Source organism: Corvus hawaiiensis, chromosome 2, assembly GCF_020740725.1.
Source record: "Corvus hawaiiensis isolate bCorHaw1 chromosome 2, bCorHaw1.pri.cur, whole genome shotgun sequence".
Classification (NCBI taxonomy): Eukaryota; Metazoa; Chordata; class Aves; order Passeriformes; family Corvidae; genus Corvus; species Corvus hawaiiensis.
In genome coordinates, this window is record NC_063214.1 from 102,673,546 (window position 1) to 102,687,944 (window position 14,399).

A 14,399-nucleotide genomic window follows, 5' to 3' on the forward strand; every position below is an offset into this window, starting at 1 on the left:
TTTTAATCTGTGCAAGCCCATAATAGCTAAAGCTCCTTCAGAAGCTGTCATTCATGTATCCTGAAGGTGCACTGTGGCCATACTGTACAGCTTGCATGTAAGTCTCCCATTCAGTGATACAATGTTTTCATTTAAGATTGCAAGACTAACAAATAAAAAAATGTATTTGCTGTCCATATGGAATGGATGATATTTAGCTAGTCCGGGGGTGCAGTGTGGATGAGCAGGACTCATACCAGGAGCTCTAAGAATTTGGATTTACTGCAGAGATAGTTTGGTGATTCTGCAGGAGCTAATCTTTCTAGTAGAAAACATAAAATCCAATTTGTTTTGTTAAAAGAAGACTGAAATTACGAGTTGGCCATCATCTGGTAATAACCATGTGAAGATTTATGATATGAGAAGGCTCTTTTGTTTGGCTGTTATGGAAATAAAAAGATGCACTAGAAATAAGAAAAAGATAGAAGAATTCAAACAGGAAACAGATTTTCTTATTCCCCCGATATTCATAGCCCTTTTAAAGTTGGCAAAACTGTTGAAGTTGAGACAAGGAATTAGCTGAAATTTTTACATCCAGCTCAGATGAATTTCTGAAATACAGATTTTCAGTGTTTGAACTTCACATTTAATGCAAGAATTGCATGTTTGAGTTTCAAAACTTGTGTTTTCGAGGAAACCCAGTAGAGGTAGTAGGTAACTTGTGTTTCTTGTTGGATTCGTGCTTATTAAGGCCTTCAGTTAGGGTCTGGGCTTTCATACATGCAGGTTATTTAGTTCAGACGATGGTCACAAATTTCTGGAGGGCGGTTGCAACACAGTAGTTGCTGTGCAAGAAATAGTTCAGCTCCAAAGGTTAGCTCTTAAAACACACAGCTCACTTACAAGCCCATTAGGGATTGACCTATGTTGAGAGTTTATTTAAGTGCTTGGCGCTGTTCTTTTATATAGGGAGTTTGGAAAAAAAATGTTATTTTGTTTTTTAATAAATTTTTCCTTGACCTTTATCTGCAGCAAAATTGCCTGGCAGTATCATAGCAGGTCTAAATGCTACATTTTATTTATGGCATTAGTTTTATAGAAGAACAAACGGAGTTTGGAGAAAAGAAAAATGAAAGAATCCTTAGCTTTTTTAGATTAATAACTTGTTGAATGTGAATGAATACAAATGCCACTGATTTGTTCAAATTAAATACCTTGGGCAGGTTCCACAATGTCTATTTAAGGGGACTGTAACTCTTGATCCCCATGTTCTGACTACTGCCATTGAGACAAGAGTATAGCAGTGTATTGCACAGGTAACATTTTCTGCACCTTTTAGGGTGTTAACTGCTATTAAATATTTCCTGTTCCAATGTATAAATAACCTTCTATGATATGAATTCTAGATAATGGAAACACCTTACATATTTCAGCACCACAGTACAGCATTTGTTTTATTTAGGACACCTGTATATATATTTAATCTTCTATTGTAGATTCATTAAAATCATATGATATAAAAACATCAGAATGTGTCATACAACTAACTTGAATGTGCTGTAACTCAGGATAAACTGGGCTGTTTTTTCCTTGCCTAGAAGACTTTTTTGTGCTTGTTGTCATCTTATCCTTGGTTATTGGAACTGAGTTTATGCCCTTCTACAGTAATTTTCAGAACTAAGTATGTTCAGTGAATATCTTACCCCTTGCAACTTTTCACTGATAATGCACATTTTATGGGATGATTTCTTTTGCTGTACAACTAATAACTCAGCTTGTTATTCTGTGTTGTCTTGGCTTTTGAAGGCCATCTGAAAAATATGTAAAAGAATATTCAAATTACTTTCCTTTTTCTGATCTCTTAGGCCAACGCTTAGAAACATGGTGAATGGTCACATCTTGTGTGATAGTATATAATTAAGAAAATTTTTAGATTCTTTCTGAACTGGTAGAGCAGTTTAATTTACACACTAACTTAGCTGTAAAGGGATTCATATATTTAGTTATTTTTAAAAATAAGTATTGTGGCTGTGTAGGACTGAATTACACCAAAGTATGTGGAAAATATTTTTCTATATTTGAGAAAAGAAAAAACCCACATTATCTTTATGTGTTTTTAGGGGGGAATATGGTTTGAATCTTGCTTTGTTACGGTAGCAAGTTTTTTAGATTTTCAAAGCATTAATCATTAAATGAATAACACCCTTCTGCCACCCATGTATTGTTTGGGAAAATTAAATTTGTTTAGGAAATGATAAAGTGACAACACTGATATCTTAGCTCCTTATCTTGGGGAAGTGCTCCCCTTATTTTCCTTTTCCATGCCCCTCTCCAAGAACAAAAGCAACGCAAGAATGCAGATGTTGAAAGGCACGAAAATGTGCTTAAAGTATTTTCCTTCTGTCTTGGAACAATGGTTGCTGACAGCAGAAGGCTTGCTTGCTTGTTAAAATTAGATTTGAATCATCAGTGTAATAGTGGTAGGAAATTGTAGGATGGAAAGGTGCCAGGAAGCCTGTCTATATCTGCCCTTTCAGAGCAGGGGGGGCCTGCAATGACTTGAGCTGTCTCCTCAGTTGAGTGAGCTTGCCCTAAATGACAACCACTGCTTTAAGCATCCTTAAAACAAAATTGTCCTTGGGCAGAAGCCATTGAGGGTGGATACCAAGAACAGACACAAGCACAACAGTGCAAGACAGCTGTTACAACTTAGGCTTCTGAAGAGTGTGTTTCTCGTTGGTTCCTTACGTCGCATTTAATTGGGCCCACTTTCATTACCTCCTGCCATTTTCCTGCAGTAGGATTAATAAAATCTGTGTTTTGGGGCTTGGTTTTTTGGATTATATGGTTGTAAAAACACTGGGAAGTTTTCATAAGCTAGTTGTGAGTAAATTAGAGGGTGATGCTTGCTCTGAAGCTGCATCAGAGTCAGCATAATTCTGTCTTGTTCTGTTTCTCTTCAGTTGTTTTAAGGCAGTCCAGTGCCCAGTTACTTCTTTTATGTAGTTATTATCTGTTGGCTTTGCAGTAACCCAATCTATGAAACACAGTGACCTCTCTATGCACCTTAAAACCGTTCACAGAAATGGCTGTAATTCTGCTGATGCAGAATGCAGCTGCCCATTTAAATCTCTTTTTCTTACAGAGGGGATGGTTATGTCTCTGCTGTGTACTGGCTTCTGTTTAATTTCTAGTGCAGTTTTTACACTACTTCCATAAGCAGCTTAGTTCTTGATTTCTTCAGGGAATGCTTTGCGTGACACAACAGTAATTGATATCAGCTGAAGTGCTAAATCTACCAGTCCCCCAATTTAAATTAGTGCCAGTTGGAGATGGGAGTCCGCAAAGCAGGACTGTGCCTGGGAGAGGACTCTGCTTTTGGAAGTTATTTAGTTTGCTCTCATAACAGAGTATGAATTTTCTGACCTTCTGGTTATGAGGTTATTCTTGTCCTGGGGTGGCAAAATAAAATTAAAGTGGTTGTGAAGGGACGATCAAGGAGGAATTTTAGTTTAAGTGTTTAATGATATTTAGTGCATTACTGTTGTCTTCATCAGTGCTATGGATGCAATCAGACATATTTTAAAATAAATCTACATAAATAACTGGGTTATAATAAATTCAGCATTGGTTTATATATTTTTTTATCATTTGTTTACATTTACTCCATTTAACACTGTTGTATGTACATATGTATCCATCTATCTGTATATATCTGGAGTTTTTATATATAATGTTTATTTATTTTGTGGAGAAATAAGCAATTCTACAGCTGGGCTGTATTGTTTATAGGTATTATTTAATTGTTGGCAAATATTTAGAAGGCACGGGACCACCATAGTTTCATGAGACTGCTGTAGCGAATTTGATGGTATGCAAGAGAAAATTGAAAGCATTCCCTGAGCATGAGTGGCCATCTTGACCTGCTTGTGTGTCCAGCGTTTAGACTGCAATCCCTACTCCTGCACATGTACCAACTGGGAGAGCAGTGGGTTATGTGGGAGATTTTGCTGGAAGTTGCTGGTGTAATTGTGATTGAAAAAGTGGATAGGGTTTGATCTACCTTTTTCCTCCCCAGAGTCCTTACAGGATGGTAGAGTGATGTTAGGTAGGCTTCAGGTTGCTCAGATGATGGTGGTTTGTACTTGTTCTTTTCTGTAAAATGAGTCAATTGGTTTTTGTTATGTGTGTCCTGTGGTCCTCTATCGTACTTGTAGACAGTTATTTGCCAGTTTCTCAAGATGGCAACAAGAGCCGTTCCCTTAAATAGCCCAGATACTTGTGTTGTATAGAACTTTTTGTAAGTGTTCTTCATATCTGTCTTGTGTCTATAAAAGCATGTAAATCTAATCTACAATATTAAGGGGTTTATGGCCTTAGTACTTACATTTCAGTTCCATGCAGTGCATTGTGAGATTGTATGTCCTCTTAATCATATTGTTAGCCATTATCATCTTTAAGTATATTCCATGTCCCTTGGGTGTCCACCTACCATCTGTTACTCTATCCCATTAGATTTCCACCCGATTTCACATTTTTTCTCCAGCATACTGTGCTGAAAAAACCCTCCTTATAGTTTCCCTCATTGATCTCCCAGTTTAGTCTTAATTACACAGCTAATCAGATTATGCTAACTCTCTTTATTTCTTACCTCCCTGTGCTTTCCAGTGTGACCAAAAGCATGTACTTCATTTCTGCACACAGGTATTTACATGTGTGCAGGATGACTATACAAGATTCTTCTAAGCAGTGCTTTCTGTTCCACTCACTTTGCATGGAGGGTATAAAGACGCCTAATTCTTCACAACTTCATCAGTTGCTTGGCTTCCACTTCCTCCTGTGGGCCAAGGCAATCCAACTCTTAGCAGTTGACCTGAGCCGATTCAAAAGCAGCGTCCTGCCCTCCTTCCCCTTCTTCTTGAGCTGTGATCCCATTCCAGGGTACTGTCAGCCCTGTGATGCTGCTGCCCTGTGCTGAAAGACGCACGATGAGCTTCCAGCCAGCTCGACAGCCTGTCCCCGACACATGGCAACCATAGGCTCTTAAATAAGCTTAGACTGGCTATTAATACACAGTGCTGAGTCATGCTGAAATGCTTTACTTTTGCTGGGCACCTTTTTAAAGCAAACCATGGCCAGATCAGGTCTGCCTAGGCTGGGCTATACTTCACTGTCCCGAGCTATTGACCAATGAGTGACTCAGCCATTTGTGTGGAGAGGCGAGGAAGGCATCTGTGGAGGATCGCCTCTGCAGGTGTCTGCAGCCACCCTGCTCTGCTTGAGCATCACTGCTTAAACTAAAACCTGGGAAAATACTCTCCAAGCGGAGAAAGCAGCTTTCTGTTTTCTTTAAAACCTGTGAGAAATGTAGTATTCTGGGAAGATGCATGAGAAGTATTTACAAACCTTGTGGCAATTCCAAACAACTTAGAGAGCATGTTTACTGTTAACTGGCATTAACTGACATTCCTGCATGGGGAACCATTGTTTTATAGGGCAGGAAGGGTTCATCCATTCACTGCTCATTTTTTGTATTGCTGGACAAAAGCTTGCCTGATAAAACAGCATGTTTTCATGGCTAATGAGCTCAGCCAGTCCTTGGTTTCTATCCATGTACTACAGGAAATAAACCGTATGGAATATTACTGTGGAATATTTAGGTTCATTTATAAATACAAAGATTCATGTGTACAAATTGGCTTCACTCTTAATTGATTTAGAATACTTGATTAGACAGCACAGCTGAGCCAATGTAACTCTTGCTGCCACTGAGAGGTGGTTCAGCCCTCACTTTTCTCTTCCTGTCCCTTCTAGCCATATGGTGCTTGTCTGACTCCTCAATCCAGTGCCGAACTCCTTCCTTCCTGGAAGAGATTGAGCCATTTTATCTGGTTTGATGGTATGAAACAGGTGTAGGGAACTGTGTGCTTCATTTCTGGAAACAATGTTTCAGCATGAGGGTTGCAGGTCTAGTGAGAAGCCTCCAGTGCCAAGAGGTGTATGAGCTAGATCAGCATGGGTTCATTTCTACTTACTGTTTCGATCAAGAAAATGAGTTGCCTGGTTTTACATATATCTTCTGTGATACATTTTTAGATGTTACCACCTGCACATGATAGAATAGTCTTGTGAAAAAAAAAAAAAAAAGAAAAAAAGAATGGCATTTTTAGCACAGATGGCATGATTGATAGAGCTGTGGTTTTACATACTTTGAATTTCAGTGGAGTGAAGAGACTTTCTGCTCTAAAACTTAAGCTATCCTGCCTTTCAAAATAAAAGATATTAAAAAATGCCTTGGTGCCTGAATACTTGGCAGAAAAATAAGACACATTACTTTACCCAGTAAAAGTCAATGGCCACAGAACAAACACATTCTTCACCAGCTAATCATGTAGAACAGGGCTATGTTTCAGTAGTTTTGATGGCTGATGAGGACATCACACATTTTAAGTACTGATGCTCTACTTGTGTTTATTCTGACTTTTTGTCTTACAAAGCTGGCCAGAATTATCTCTGGTGTGCAGCCGTCCTTTACATTAGGCTCATTGCAAAGCCATGTAGTAATTTCGGGAAACAGTTACAGAGTTTGCAGCATTAGGAATGATGTGTTTGGAACCATTTTGATCTAACAACCTTAGTGAGCATGTATGAAAGTGCAAATGCAAGGTTTTCAAGGGCAAACTTAATGCTTATGCTCGAGAGCTGGAGCAGGTACTGAGGCAAGAAATATCTTGTTAGTGTTGCTGAGTTCAGATGCTGCTGTTTGCCCAGCCTGGGAGCAGCAGCACGTGGTGGTGGGAGCTGCTGATGGCCCTGGGAGGCAGGTGATAGGAAGGGCGAGGTCAAAGCAAGATGGTGCTTCTGTCTGGAAAAAGCGAAGCAGAGGCAGTGTCTTAGGTTTTGACAGCTCAGGTGTGCTTTTCTCACATTTAGCTTTTCTACAGTCTTAATAGCATTTTCATCTGTGTGTCATCTCCTTGGCTGTTCTTCTGTTTTCTGTAGAGAAAGGAAATTTCCTAGATGTAGTGCCAAAAACACATAGTATTGACAGCACTCCTAGTTTTGGTATTCCTGGCCACTGATACCCTGTGACAAAATTGCCTAAAGCTGACCAAAATTATGACCTTAGGTAACGGGATTGTGCTGCTATCTCTTGTGGACCAGCCACTGGAAAGACATGTCTGAGTTGGATGTAATGAATTAAATGTGCCTTTGCACCAGCAGAGCCAAGCCAGCCATGTACGCCAGACCCTGTGTGGGTTGAACTGAGCCTGAGGCTTGGGGACTTTGATGGCTTCAGGGAATCACCTTCTGTTTGTGAAGCCTCCATCCAGATGGAGGGAGCCCAGTGCAGCACAATCAGGCCAGCCAAGCAGAAGCCGTTGGAAGTGGCCAAATGGGGACTTATACCCCACTTCCTGGACTTCCTTTGGGCCTGGCTGAGTGACCTGGCCTGCCTGCTGGGGTCTGGCTAGATAGCCTGCCTTTGTGTTGAAAAGAAGAGCCAGGGCTGAGCAGGCAGCATGAAGAGGGTAGTAGGGGACTTCAGCAGATGGATTTTAGTAGTCTCTGTTGATGTAACTTAAGTGGGAATTTCTTTTTTTTCCATCAGTTTTGAGCACAGCTAAGTCTGAACGCATTTTGCTGAGACTGAAAAAGCATCTCCCAGGATTTCTTGCTGCCCAATTTCAAAACGCTCCTGTAAAATTGGGAGATTCACAAAAATGACAAGAAACTGGATTATAATAGAAGACAGATGTAAACTTAAGTATAGGTGCCATGACTTCTTGCTTTACATCAAGAGCCAGACCTTTCTATTCTTAAGCTATTCTGTTCAATATCCTGATCTGTACACTGTACAGAGTTGAGGTGCTCACTGGTTTTGACAGTCTAGTTCCCAGAAAAGTTATTTGAGGTTACCTACATGTGAGTGAGGTTACTTACAGCCACATTGCCTGTGAAAGTTGTGTCATATAGGTGTGTGCATACAGGTGCACGCGTACCTGTGCCAAATGCAATTAAAATCACTCTTCCATAAGGACCACAAGGTTTGGAGGCTTTTTCCACACAGGGCAGTATCTCAGACACACAGGTTCTGCAAAAGCCAAGCGTTTTCTCACAGTGGCAATTTATTTTTGGAAACACAAAACCATGAGCAAGCAGCACTATTCCGCACATCCGTAAGGTTTTGCACAGATGAAGCTAGGAATATGGATATGTTCACATCCAGGCCTCTCCTTCTTCCCTCCCTCCTTCCCTCCCTTCCTGGCCCCCTCCATGCCTGTTCAGGCTCACAGCAGGAGCGCAGAGATGGCTCTGGTTGTACCTGTTTGTGGGTGATGGGTTGTTTTTCCCCTCGATCGCTGCAGGAAGAGAACAGCAGCTTATCGAGCACTTCAATCTGGTTTGCTGAGTGTAACAGCTTATGAGAAAATGGCTGCCTTGTTTTCCAGCCGTGTCCCGGGGATGGCCATGCAGGAGAAAATGAGGATCCGAGCTTGAAGAATCTCTCAGCAGTTTCCCCTGCCATTTAACATTTATAAATATGCTATGAAGGATCTTTTTTCTTTCCAGGTAGCTGCCTCACATTAGTCCTTGCAGCACAGCGGGAGGAGGAGCGGGAAGGAGCCTTTCCAGACCCTCAGCAGCGCTCCTAGGGAAACGTTCCCAGACAGGGGTACACGCACACATATCTCTCCATATATATGCATATAAATGCACATATATATCTAAGGTGTGACTTTAGGCTTCAAATTTGTCTTCTGAGGTAATCTAATCACTTGCTTTCTAGTGATTATATTAATGAAGTGTTGTTTCCTTAAGTATTTAGTGCTTCTAAAAATTACTTTCTTCATTTTCTCACGGTTTGAGTGACACAGCATTGCATTATGAGCAGACATTATGTGCCGTGAAATAGAAACGCATACAGCCCTTACATTGAAGTAACTCGAGGTCAGAAAGATTTTAATACTAATACAGAAATGATCTGCACAAAACAATTCCCCCTGAATAACCCACTAGAAAATTCTCTGCTGTTCAAGTGTATTGTCCCATTATTAAGTGGGATAATGAAAACAATTTTTAGCAAATTGTTCTAGCTTTTTGCAGCAGTTTGTTTCCTTCAATTCTTCAAATGATGTTTTAATGAATTCATTCTCTCAGTATCCTGTTGAAAAAGGCAGAAGTGGCATAAGGAATTATAAACTCTTAAGAGAGTAAGAAAGCCACTTACTTAGAATATAATGGGAAGTCTTTTAAAAGGAGTGATTAGCTTCTTTGGTATTTGGACCTTTAAGATAAACTACTGTCTCATAAACTCTGGTAGATTTAGCTGTGCTGGTTTAAGATGTGACAATTACCCGTTGTACTCATCTGCTGGGCTTAATCCTTCATCAGCTGCTCAAGAAAATGCAATCCAGCCTGTGAAGCCCTGTGGAAGCAGTGGCCTGAGATCATGTAACCCCTTCTGCCTGGTGGGTCCTGCCTGGGGACTCTCTGGGCTGAAACTGCCAGAGCTCTTCACAGCTAGGCTCTTAATCATCTGCATCTGTTTATGGTAATAAGGGAGAGGAAAAAAAAGTAGGGAAAAAACCCCCAAACAAAAATTCCAATCAGAGCCAGGCACATTGCCTTTAGCTGAGGGCTTTCCTACCAGTTTCCAAGTAGTGTTTCCAAAGTGTTGTTTTCAGGTAGCTGTATATCAGTTTTGTGGAACTGATGTACATAGGTTTCTTATATTTCCTTGAGTAGGCTTTTCCTCTTCTTCCCTGACATCCCTTTAAAATAATAGTGCAATAAGCTTTTTTTTGCAGGACCGGTGTTGCTTTAGAGCGTAATCACAACTTACACAGTCCACATTAGTGCTAAAGGCAAAAGATAGTGTACTCTCTGCATTTTGCAATAAAATCATAGGATGTTAAAGGGTTGGAAGAGACCCTAAAGGTGAGCTAGTCCCAATCCCCACTGCCATGAGCAGGGACAACTCTTGTCCAGCCTGTCCTTGAACACTGCCAGGGTTGGGGCTCCCTTTTTCTCAGTTAAACAAAGCACTGTGAGACCTGTGTTGGAACAGCTCTGTTTCTGTGGCTGCTACGTTGCACATTGGTTGGAAACATGAGAGTGCCCATGTAGCTATTTCCCTCTTCCAGAGGTCAGCTGTGCTGCTTTGGTGTCACTGCAAGCCCACAGAAAACACTTCACACTGCAGCTGTAGCAATATCAAACAAAAGATGTGTTCTTGTGAATCAAACTCTTACTGTCTTCCCTTTGTATTTTCTAGAGCTGTCCAGATAGCCTTTTTTTTGTATTGGTGAAAAAAAGGCTTTTTCAAAGAGCTACACATTCAAAATGTGGGTGTACCAAAGGAATAGGAGAAATACTATTTGTAGGAGATACTACAGTTGCTTCACATTTATTCTTCTGCCGCTTCTCTCATTTCTTTTTTAACAACTGGAGCAGAAGAAACTGAAAATGGAACTGGAAAGACAACTGCAGGTTTTGTTTTTAAAAAGTGTTTGGAAAGAATATCTGTTTCATACTGCTGTGCCAGCATGGAACAAGCAAGGCTCCACTGTAGTGCTTTTTGGAGCAGGCTTGTTACCTGACTTCTTGCTTTCATTATGTCCCTTGTTTTGGATGATCCCACAAGGTCTGTGACAACATGAATGTGGGGAGAGTGCAACAGCCTGATCAGATACTCTAGGAGGTATCTGCTTTAAAACAAAGAACAATAAATTATTGCATTGAAAATGCTGAGCAATGTTTGTTTATTGGCTGTAACAGCACTGCACAGTGGGGGGCTTTGTACAGAAGCCCAAGTTAGCATGGTTAACAAAACAGTGCAGCTTCTTTAGGGCAATTCTTTACCTGGGCCAGTCATACTTTACTAAAGGAAAAATTGTGGAACACAGCATGTCCTGCAGTACTCAAACTACTGTGGGTATGTCCTCTGCATTGTGGCCTGGAAACACGTTCATCCTGTATCTCTGATTTTATTCTTAAATTATAACTTCTGGGGACAAGAACTATCTTGCCTCTTTTTCATTTGGATTTTTCTAAATTTTAATATAATCTTGCCTGTAAGATTCACAATTAGCATTTCTAAGCAGTAGTTTAATACAAATAATGATACTTCATTATTGATCAAGGCTTTGTGTCTCCTGTTAAATCTTGAAAACAGCTGGCTGGATTCGATGCTTGTGAGCTTCTTTATACTGATGTTCGCTGGCTTGTAATTCTGAGGAGAAGAATAAATAATTCACATGAGGCTGGGAGTTTTTGTTTATCTTTTTAAAAAATGTTGCAGCAAAGTGGTTTGAGTGTTAGGCCATATAATGCAATTCCAAATATTTTAAAAATAGAAAACGTATGAGATAATGTTATTGATTCTATCTTGCCAAATAAATATTTCAGTGGACTGATAATGTGGAGCTGCTTTGGAGGGATTTCTGCTGACATTTTTGTTACACAGTGTGATTGCTATGCTGCCGATGTTAGGCACCAAACCTGACCCACTGTAAAATGTTTATAGTTTTGCATTCTCTGTGTTCCAAAAATGGAGCAGCTTTCACAGTCTTTTATTCTCATATAACTTCTCCCTTTCCACGCAATCATACCTAGAAATCAGCAGCTTGCTTTGCTGGGCTGACATGCACGCTACTTTATTTTTCAATTTCATCAGTAATAGGCTTTTCCTTGCTTGTAATGCTGCTCCACTGACACACTGATGTTTATTCCTTATTCACACAAAAAAAAATCAAGTGAAGTCTCTCTACAGACTTCAGTCTTTATGGTGGGGTTATTAAAATTATTAAAATTATTCAGATTAATAGCTTTAATTTTTCAGCACTTTATTTTTTTCTTGAAATAGAGTATACATTTGCAATACTACTCTAGGATGTATGGCGTCTGATATATATCTCCTCTGGCTTCTGTGTTAGCTAGGCTTTGAGGGGATAGTATACTGTGTGCATTCAGACTTCCATAGGTGGGGGAAGAGGAAAACAAAACTCTCTTCAGGACTAGTAAACCCTCTTCTGAAGTATCAGGGCCAGAAAAAATGTCACCAGAGGCCATGTCTGCCAAACCGTGGTTGCTTCTGCCTTTCTACCTGGTGGTATTTGGGAAGACAGTAGGTCTGTGATGGTGAAGCAACGCTTTCTACTTGTATGCTGGGCCAGAAGCAGCTTTCTAATGGACACAGGTCCTCAGATCTGAAGGCCAGACCTGCTTAAACTCTGGCCACCTGACTAAGCTGAAGTGGGTATGTTATTTGCCCTTACCTGTCTGTTTTACTAGTGAGGTACCATCTGTCTCCATCATTTGCTTTGGTGGCAACTACTTTGCGCAACTGATAACTCTCTAAGGCTCTTGAAACCTTTTGGCCCCGGTGGCATATCCACATGTACCTTGTGCTGTTAGCAGCAGATAGCTGAAGGCTTTTTGATTTGTATGGTTGTAGTTTCAGACAGGACTAGGTGTTATGATATTGTTTGTGTACAAGTTCCAAAACCTTCATTTCAAGAGGCAGCATAAATCTAAGTAAAAATAGGTCACTTTTCTTATAATGTAGCTACTCAGGGTACTTTATTGATGCATGCTCTTGGGAAAGGTTTTGTTGGTTGGTACTTCTGTTAGTTCTGAATCCATGAGGAAATAAAACTGAACTGGTTTTTTTCTGGGGCATAGAGTTTTAAACTGAGGACTGTGATGTCCCACCATTAGGAAGGAACACCTAAGAAGGGAGCGCTAAATAGGTGCTTGGTGGTCGAAAGGAATGACAGAAGTCAGAGGCTCCGCAAAAACTTATAAAGTTTATTAGTAAATTATACACCTGGCATAGAAACTGGTCTTCATTAGTCCGTTATCTCCTGGTAAAAGCATGTGGCAGTGAGTAGGGATAAAGGGGTAGGGCACAAGGGAAGAGAGAGACAGAGATGAATTAAAGAGGGGGAGAGAGAAACATGGGATGTAAAGAGGGAATAGAAAGGTCACCAGTCCTAGTTACAGCATTGATCCAGCTGATGGGGGTGGCCAGGATCCCGGGCTGCATGTGTGCCCAGGCTTTGTTGGGTGCCTTTTTAATAATCGGATTCCCCACTCTGGAGATAACTTTCTCATTTTCTATGCAAGTTAGCTATCATGTGCAATCCATTCTTCTGGACCTTTCTGGAAATGTGTCAGAGGGCTTCAGAGGTCTTTGGCAGTCTTGATGCCCCGCTACAGTCCATGCCGCCTTCTCAACCTCATCCCTGTGCTTGCACTGTACTATGTTGTGCTTATCTCTCCCGAAGCCAGATCAAGGACATTTGTCCCAGGAAAAGTGCTGCCCTGCCTCTGTATGGCCCCCTTCTCCAGCCTCATCCTGTTCATTCTCACAGTGTTATTACCAACAATCCTTGGTTGTTATCACCACCAATCCTTGGCTGGCTCCACAGCTATCACGGTCTGAGACATACAATACACGTCAGCCCCTTGTTTTCTACAGGAACATGTGAGCAAATTATTCAGGGCTAAGAAGTTATTTCATGTTGAGGAAAGAGTGCTGAGTTAATTTGTCCTACTTTTTATGTGCTATGAGCTTAGAATATCTGCATAAACACACCTCTCTCTTTTTACAAGTAGTAAGTTACAGAACCTCAGTTACTAAGCCTTAAAATGCAGTTCTGTCTTGGGATCCAACATAGGGAGCCATACTGCTGTTAGTGATAATCACAATTGTACCCATGCACTAAAGGTAAAAACCCTTATGATTTCCCAGTTGTGATAGGGAGCAGGATGAAATACTGTGTCACAGATGTTCTGAGGAAAGCTATCAGCCTGGCTTTCTGATAAAGTTGGCAGTTTAAAAGTTGTTTTTATTGTTAAATTGGACAAATTTGATCTGGAAATAGCAGAACACAGAAAGCAACAGACACAATAATGTCACTAGAATCAGTTTTCACATTAAGACTCACAGACATGGGTTTGGACCTCAGATTCGACAGTGAAAATCTGGAGTAGCTTAATTTGTAATTCATTTGAGTCTCTCCAGACGTACTTTGCTAGAATTGAGTGCAGCCTCAGCCAACCCACTCCAGGCTAAATTGTTCACCTGTTTATTCACCTATGAACGTGTTCATCTACTCACCCACTGACACAGTTTCCTATGAAGCCAAAAGACAGGGGCACATTTTATACAAGCATGGAAATCTTGAAATTCATAACTTTTGACAGTCATGACAAATAAGAGCCGTATCCATTACCAGTCCCCAGAGTTATCTAGTATCCTTTCTTTATGTAATTTCTTACAGCACTTCTTTTTTTTTACATCAGTCTTCTTTTCATTTATTTATTATTCATAGCATTAATAAGAGTTCACTACTTGGCTTTTATTTTCATTGGTGTCTTGCATATTTTAACACACTAACTGTGCTTGCTTT

The 14,399-nt window shown here is 40.4% G+C and overlaps 1 protein-coding gene across 5 annotated transcripts in view; it reads left to right on the forward strand.

Moving 5' to 3' along the window:
* TBL1X (transducin beta like 1 X-linked) overlaps positions 1-14,399 on the forward strand; it is a 193,041-nt gene that overhangs the window by 61,788 nt on the left and 116,854 nt on the right. Inside the window, exon 1 of one of the 5 annotated variants that reach the window (XM_048328923.1) lies at positions 8,639-8,656. The exons of the other annotated variants lie outside the window; for them this stretch is intronic. The gene's annotated coding sequence lies outside the window, so the exon portion shown is untranslated. Of the gene's footprint in view, positions 1-8,638; positions 8,657-14,399 lie in introns of those variants that run through there. 5 annotated transcript variants of the gene reach the window in all.